The following is an 8,983-nucleotide window of genomic DNA, read 5'->3' as shown; positions in this document are numbered from 1 at the left end:
CCACTGTCAAGGGATTTCTTCACTACAGAGTCAGAGGGATTTGTTACTTCGGATGACGGAGCCTTTCCCTGAACTTTTTCCTTAATCATCCAGCCCTCAATCCTTTCTAATCTCTCGGCCATAGCGTTCTGCCCCAAGGCAAGCCCTTGCACAACACTGACCAAATCCCTCACCATCTCTTTCAGTTCGAGGATGTCGGCGTTGGGAGGATCCATCAGTCGAGGAGTATTGCGTCTGGTGAAGTATCTGTGAGGACGGGTTGAGTGCAAAGGTACCACTCTGCGAGCACGAGCAATGATTCCTGCAAAATAGCAAACAGGTTAATATGCATGAATGCAACGTCTATCCATATGAGGAAGCTTCTGTCTTTTGATCTTGGTTTCATCGAGACAGATAACGTTTTGACATCCACATTCTGAAATTCAAGATGTCTCTCAACCAGATTCTCAATCTATAATACTCCCCATATGGCTAGACGTGAGTTTGAGTGCAGATGAATGCAAAATGAGAATGATGTATGAATGCAATGCATTGTGCCATCCTCCAAGTCATCTGATCCTCTGTACTGAATCTGGCCTCTGGACTGATCATTACCATCTGAGGAGACAAATAAACACCAATCTGACCCACGGGTTCCGAAATAAACGGAAGACGGATACATCATCATCATCAATGGTCTCTGAGCAGACACACCACCACCATCTGAATCGGCCCGGGGAATCCTGAAATAAACGGATCCCCACTGATGAATACCACGGACAGCACTCCGGCGTCTCAGAAATAAACAGCCATAAATCCGACTTATAAATAAGACCCACGGAACAAAAGTCACCATCTGAGCCCATCTGATTATGCATCTGACAGAATCACCCTCCCCTCACAGGTAAATTCTAATCAGGTCACCCTAAGACGGATAATAGTCTCGACAATCGGGCAGAGATACTCAATGGGTTTGCCCTTTCGGGTGTGCCATTGTAGCTCCCTTAAGACCGTCTAAACCAAAGATCCGGGAAATGATCGGTCACCAGAGTCAACAACTCAGATGGAGTGACTCAAACAAAGTGGATACTCCACAAAGATGAGCACTATCAACTGAGCCTCGTCCGGCTTGTGGCACATCACGCCGCCAGGCACATGTTGATCTAACATGAAAGAGGCAACGTGAGACCACACTAGTCCTAGGTGTATACTCGGGCCTGGGTTTTAGCCCCACTCAGAACACCCACCCCAAACAACAGAACCACCTGCAGAGGAAGATGGCAGCATGACAGTAATGATGCATGCAAGTATTTAATGCAAATATATAAACAAGGGTTAGTATAATAAATGCAATAAATAAACACAATAAGCAACCTAAACTAATCCTAAAACGCTAGGAAGGACTCGCTTAGGGACGATGGACCAGCATAGGTCTACACCGATGATCCCCAGCAGAGTCGCCAGCTGTCGCATCCTGCGAAAAATCAACCGGCGAGACTCAAAATAAAAACACACACAGAGCCGCCACTAAACGTTATTTATCCCAAGATAGGGAAAGGAAACGCTCAGAGAAACCTGGAAAGACATGGTCTCGCGACCAAAGAGAAAAGGTTCGGGAGTCGGTTACGCGAGGGGAAGGTATTAGCACCCCTCACGTCCTAGGTACTCCTAGGGATCCACGTCCTAGAATAAAGAAAAGGTTGCTAAACATCACACACACACACAAGGAACACAGGTGGGGTTAGAAGAAAGGAGCTCGATAAGGTATCGCACCTTATGCCTACATATCTTGTCTGGAACAAGAATCAGAGCCACTGTAGTTCGGCTTACGCACGCCAAACAACACAAAACAACACAAACACACAAGGGTGGCAAACATGGAGCCCGACAACCACCGGATGGAATTACGTCGGCATCCGAACCAAAACACACTCAAAACGGCAAACGTGGAGCCCGACAGCCAATCACTGGGCTTACGTCGGCATCCGAACCAAAACATGCAATCAGATAATAAGTAAACACACGCAAAAAAAGAAAAAGGTTGCCCGGAGTGGTCTCGCACGACCACCTGCCTACATACCTCGTCTGGAACGAGGATCAGGGCGATGTAGTTCCCCTGAAAGGGACTAAATTGTTAACCAGAAACCGGGGAAAAATACACAACTAGGGAGCTGAGACTCGAGCCTAATGTTGTCATGCATCGTTAACCCTAAGTTCGGTTTTCTATCCTACTTGCATAAGCAAACTAACCTAACCAGGAAAGAAGCTAGCACACAAGCATACAATCATACATCATCAAATGAGAACAGGCATCTCAAACAAACATGTCAATCAAATAATCACAAAACACCCACTATAACCAAACAAGAGGCTCAATCAATGGGGTTTGACCGCCGAAGCGAGTCGTCTGTACAGGCTGGTTTTGCTCTTAACCTTGCCATTACGAGGCTAAGGTGAAGCAGATGAAAGGATGAAGTGAGGATCAGACCTCACAGCTCTTATCCCTAACCAGGGAGAGCTGACAAATGAGCATGGGTCCAGAATAGGGGAACCCTTCTATACTCGATGACTCTGACACAACAGATCTTGGGCTTTTGATCTCAATGCTACAACCATGTAATGGGAGCAAGGAGAAGACTCACTGAATAGTGGGGGACAGGTTGCTTGTCCCTACCTTCCACCAATTGCCTTACTTGAAGGACTTTCACCTGCTTGGGCTTAAAAATAAACAAACACAATCATCGCCTCTTAAGGAGGACTTCAGACATTTATTTGCCCGGCCCGGTAACAGCCGGGTCTCCAGACTACATGAAGTCAAGGAGACCTACCTCAATGCAAGTTGCTTAAGCAACGCAAAGCAAAAGTTCACAAGGAACTGAGCAACTAAAGTACCTGGAAACAATCAAACACAGTTAGTACTCAATCAGACAAACTGTAAACAATAAACAGTTAACCAGCTTAAACAAACTATGCACAACACAAGGCAAGCTCAAGGCCTAAGCCCAAGCTTCAACACCTACAAAACAATGCTATGTTAGTGTACAAACATCAACAACATCAATCAAAATTGATTTGGACCATTATCCATGTGCATTGCTTTTTAATCCTGAAAAATCAAGCAAACATTAGCAACTAGACCACTAGGCCAAGCCTAGGGTCAAAAAGCAAGAAAAAAATCTAAAACAGCAAGGTATTCATCAACCAACATCAAATTAACATCAAACAAGAGCAAACATCATTGGTCTCATGTTTATATCATCCATCATGTTCAATTCATGCACAAACAACACAAAATGAGGTCAAAAGAAACATCAAACATGCAAACAGAATTATTGCATTCAAATCCATATCAAAACACATCCAAAAATTCTCAAATTAATTACACCTAAACAGGGGGCAATAAAGGTCTACCATGTCAAATTTGAGCTCAATTGGGCAAATAGAACCATGTCAATGAAAATCAACAAAAACAGACACAATTACATGCTTCAATTCACAACATCGATGCATACATCCACTTCAAAAATTCATAACTCAATGAAAACAAAAAAGAAATGGATGAGACCAAAACAGGGAGGTCACACAATGTGCCTAGTTCATGCATATCAAATTTCATGGCCATACAATACAATATGAAGATTTCCCAATCAATCTACCAACATGTCTCACATGAGCTTGCAATTTCAATCACCAGAAATGAAAAATCATGATCAATTAGAAAAGGCAGTGAAAAATTCTACAAAAATTCATACAACATCCTAACATATCAACAATTCACCATGCCAAATTTCATTCAATTCTAACATGCATAGGTTATCCAATTAAATTCAACAAGTTGACATCAAGAGGTGTGACACAAATTGTCACACCTAAGTTCCAGAATTTGCTGCTCTCTGACCAGGTATCAAAAATTCATGAAATTTACATATAAATAATCCTCAATGAGTCAAGAACCACCACAAAAATTTTCAGCCATTTATTTTATGATATGAGTATTTCATGATCAAATTGCCAAAATGTATCAAAATGTGACATACATTAGAAAAGCCTATGCCAAATAAAATATTTGCCCAGCACAACTTTGACCAATAGGTCAAAAAAATCCTACACAAGTCAACAAAGTCAAGGAAAAAATCGCCATATTTTTAGGAATTTTTTACTATTTTTTATGAATTTTTAAAGGTGCTAATGATTAATTAAGATTTAATTAAAATAACAGTGGCATTTTCGTAAATATAATATGGCGGGAGAGGGAAACAGCGAATTCAAATATTTGAATGGAATTTTGGATCAAAACACCTTCCATCATCGTCTTCCACAAGAAATTTTCCAGAAACATGAAAAAACGAAGAACACCAAACGTTAACGAAAATGGACATGGCCATATCCATTGGACTCGTCTCTTCAAGAGGAACACGAATATCACACCATTTTTCACTAACAGTTCCCAAATCTCTCGAATCAACTCACTTAGGGTTTGCACTTTACTTCCTCAGCTTCTGATCAAGACTTGGGAAGATGGCTTGCACAATGTAACCACATGATATGCAATATGGAATGCCTAATGCCCTAAAATGATATGTATAATGATAATGCTAGTCCCAAGAGAGGAGGGCAAATTTTGAGGTGTTACACGTAGGGTCATCGATAGGTCATTGAAGGCAACAGTTGTAAGGATACCTTAGCATTCGAAGGGACGATCATCATTTAACCGTAGGCTACACCGAAGAGTCATCGAGGGACAAAATCGTATTTTCGAAGGCAACATCCGAGGGACCATGATTTATTTTATGATGATTTAATCGAAGGGTCTTTGCTAAGTGTATCCCTACATTCGCGGGACATGACCGTTATACCGTAATACCGTAGGGCAGCAAAGAGAGGTCCAAGATCACTTATTTAAAGGCAATATTTTAAAGTCAATTAGGTAATTAGGACGAGCCTCCATATTAAAATCAATACATTAAAATTAATACATTAAAATTAATACATTAAAATTAATACATTAAAATTAACACATTAAAATTAATTAAGTAATTTAGGGTGAGTCTCCACAAGGGTATCCCACAAATTAAGTGGAAGACCTAACGGCAATCTTTTCCTGGGACATGTGAACCTTGGCAAAATTCAGCAAACGGGTTAGAATACCAAATCGGGGTGTAATCGAAGATTACACTGCAAAAGAAAATACAGCAGCATGAATGTCAGGCAAAACAGTGCATAATTAACATAGAATAGATCAGATACGCATAGGACATAACAAACAAAATATTAGCGACTGTCCCGTTCGCCTCTGCCTCGCCTAGCGAGGGCCTAGCGAATACTCGCTACATGCTCGCTTGGCGATGTGCTAGCGAGCGGCTGCGGGTTTTGAATTTCAGAACAGTATGACTTCAACCTGTGGCATGGCTTATGGCATCCAACACATAATTATACGGTTCAGCATTCACAATATTCAGGCACACTTAAATTCACATGCAAAACCTCAAATATGTTTATGAATTCAATTATAATATCACATGCAAGTAAAGAACATAAAGCGGTATCACATGCAAATTAAGAAAATAAAGCGATAATAGTAATGCAAACCTGTTTACAATCGAATTGCAACCTTGAATTGGCGAGCCGGATTGAGTTGGGCGGTGGTAGCTTCGGAGCGGAGGAGCGGCCTTCAGGGTTTCTAAAGTAGCCTCCAGGGTTTTTGTGCCAGGGTTTTCGTCTGTCTCCCTCTGTTTTTCGTCCTTCCCCTTTTCGTTACTGAAGTGCTGGTATTTATAATGCCTTTTTTCATGACCTAATGGGCTCAGAACGAAGCCCGAAATTTTTTGTTGTCTGTCAGCCTCGCTAGGCGAGCTGGTAGCGAACGTTTGCTTCGCTAGGCGAGCGTGTAGCGAACGTTCGCTAGGCGAGCGTGTAGCGAACGTAACGTTCGCTAGGCGAGCGTGTAGCGAACAGGCCAGTTTTGGGCCATTTTCTGGATTGGGCCATTCGTGAGCCGGGCCTTCGTTCCTTTGGGATGTCAGTGCCTTGTGGAACAAGTCGGAGGGTCTTGGAAAATGCTTTGTAATATCAACGGGCAAATTTTGGGGTATGACATATACCAAGGCTTAATCCAAAATTAATTAAGATTAGCAAAATTGGAAGATTAGTGTAATATGCATTTTCACCACTTTTGGTCCAATATGCCCTTGGTTAATGCAGCTGGTTTTTCTCTCCAAACTTGGTTCCAACAGGTCACAAATGACATTTAGAAATTGTTGCAAAAAGTCCCATGCCAAAATTCCAAATATTTTGAAAGTTGGACCATTTTGCCCTTGGATTTTAATTAGTGCACTTGAAAAATGGCCTTTTTATGTGAATGCTTTTGGCAAAATGTGATGATGGATTATGAAAGTACACATCAAATGTGATTTGCTCAAAGAAAAACCATCCAATTTGGCCATTCCATGTGAGAGTTATGGCACTTTGATTTCGGGCATTTTCTGAAAATGATTTGACCATATCTTGCTAACCACACATGGGAATTTCAAGTTCTTGGACTTTTTGGAATGGTGAGATCAAGATCTTCAACTTTCATGTTGGACAAAATTCCATTTGAAGCTTGTATGGTGAAGTAATTTTGAGGAGAAAAAGTTTCCATTTTGGACAGCTGAAATTACAGGTCACCTGCTATTTTTGGAAACTTCTGATCTGACCTCCAAATCTTCAACCTTGGTCTTTGATATGTCAAATGAGACTTATATGGACATGAAGGAGGCCTTTCAAACCATCTCCCACCTTCCAATCCATAAAATCAGGCACAGTTGACCACAGTTGACCACAGTTGATTTTCTATGGTTCCAGCTGAAATCCAGCTGAACTGTTGACTTCTGAGCATCCAATATTTGTCCAAATCACTTCACAATGATCCTTAGACCATATGAACTTGATAAATCAACCATAGGGCTTTGTTCCAATGAAAATGGCACTTGCTTGCTTGATTGCCTGATTCTCCTGACCAGCTTGACCTAATTTGTCAATTGATCTTGCACTTGGGCCAATGGCTATGCAATGCTATGCAATGGCCTATGTTATGTTATGACCTATTATGAAAATGAATGTACAAAAGGTAGGGTGCAAATTTGAGGTGCTACAGCTGCCCCTATTCAATCAGCTGGGAACCCGAATGGATGAGAGCAACGGCTGTCAGACTTTTAGGGTAAACAGGGATTGAATACCAAGTACCGTAGAAATTTGCACACTGCTGGGAATTTTTTTTGTTTTCTTCTTTCTTTTCAGGGTAAAGCACATCCAGACATCGACACACGATGAATGGGAACAGAAATCATCTCAACTAGATGCCAACGGACAACTAGGAAACACTCAACGTTTACCAAAACCAACGGAGAGGTAACTCAACTCTACTGGGGATAACCAGGAAAGGATACAACCATACGTCAGCGGACGTGATGGGGAAAAACTCAACATTTACCGAAACCAACGGAGAGGTAACCAATCATCATCGGATGAATGGAAAGAGATATACAACCATGCGTCAGCGGACGAAATGGGAAAAACTCAACGTTTACCAAGACCAACGGAGAGGTAACCAATCATCATCGGATGAATGGAAAGAGATATACAACCATACGTCAGCGGACGAAATGGGAAAAACTCAACGTTTACCAAGACCAACGGAGAGGTAACCAATCATCATCGGATGAATGGAAAGAGATATACAACCATACGTCAGCGGACGAAATGGGAAAAACTCAACGTTTACCAAGACCAACGGAGAGGTGAACCAACTTGGGGAAAGGTACAACTAGACGTCATAGGACGACTAGGAAAAACTCGACGTTTACCAAGACCAACGGAGAGGTAACCAATCATTAATGAATGAATGGGAAAACTCAACCAGACGTCATAGGACGAAAGGGAGACTCAACGTTTATCGACACCAACGGAGAAGGAGGAAACTCAACCAGACGTCATAGGACGAAAGGGAGACTTAACGTTTATCGACACCAACGGAGAAGGAGAAAACTCAGCCAGACGTCATAGGACGAAAGGGAGACTCAACGTTTATCGACACCAACGGAGAAGGAGAAAACTCAGCCAGACGTCATAGGACGAAAGGGAGACTCAACGTTTATCGACACCAACGGAGAAGGAGAAAACTCAGCCAGACGTCATAGGACGAAAGGGAGACTCAACGTTTATCGACACCAACGGAGAAGGAGAAAACTCAGCCAGACGTCATAGGACGAAAGGGAGACTCAACGTTTATCGACACCAACGGAGAAGGAGAAAACTCAACCAGACATCATAGAATGAAAGGGAGACTCGAACAGACGTCATAGAACGAAAGGGAGACTCAACGTTTATCGACACCAACGGAGAAGGAGAAAACTCAGCCAGACATCATAGGACGAAAGGGAGACTCAACGTTTATCGACACCAACAGAGAAGGAGAAAACTCAGCCAGACGTCATAGGACGAAAAGGAGACTCAACGTTTATCGACACCAACGGAGAAGGAGAAAACTCAGCCAGACGTCATAGGACGAAAGGGAGACTCAACGTTTATCGACACCAACGGAGAAGGAGAAAACTCAGCCAGACGTCATAGGACGAAAGGGAGACTCAACGTTTATCGACACCAACGGAGAAGGAGAAAACTCAACCAGACGTCATAGGACGAAAGGGAGACTCAACGTTTATCGACACCAACGGAGAAGGAGGAAACTCAGCCAGACGTCATAGGACGAAAGGGAGACTCAACGTTTATCGACACCAACGGAGAAGGAGAAAACTCAGCCAGACGTCATAGGACGAAAGGGAGACTCAACGTTTATCGACACCAACGGAGAAGGAGAAAACTCAACCAGACGTCATAGGACGAAAAGGAGACTCAACGTTTATCGACACCAACGGAGAAGGAGAAAACTCAGCCAGACGTCATAGGACGAAAGGGAGACTCAATGTTTATCGACACCAACGGAGAAGGAGAAAACTCAGCCAGA

Source organism: Lathyrus oleraceus, chromosome 2 (assembly GCF_024323335.1).
Source record: "Lathyrus oleraceus cultivar Zhongwan6 chromosome 2, CAAS_Psat_ZW6_1.0, whole genome shotgun sequence".
Classification (NCBI taxonomy): Eukaryota; Viridiplantae; Streptophyta; class Magnoliopsida; order Fabales; family Fabaceae; genus Lathyrus; species Lathyrus oleraceus.
The sequence above is the reverse complement of the archived record's forward strand: the minus strand, read 5'-3'. Positions refer to the sequence as shown.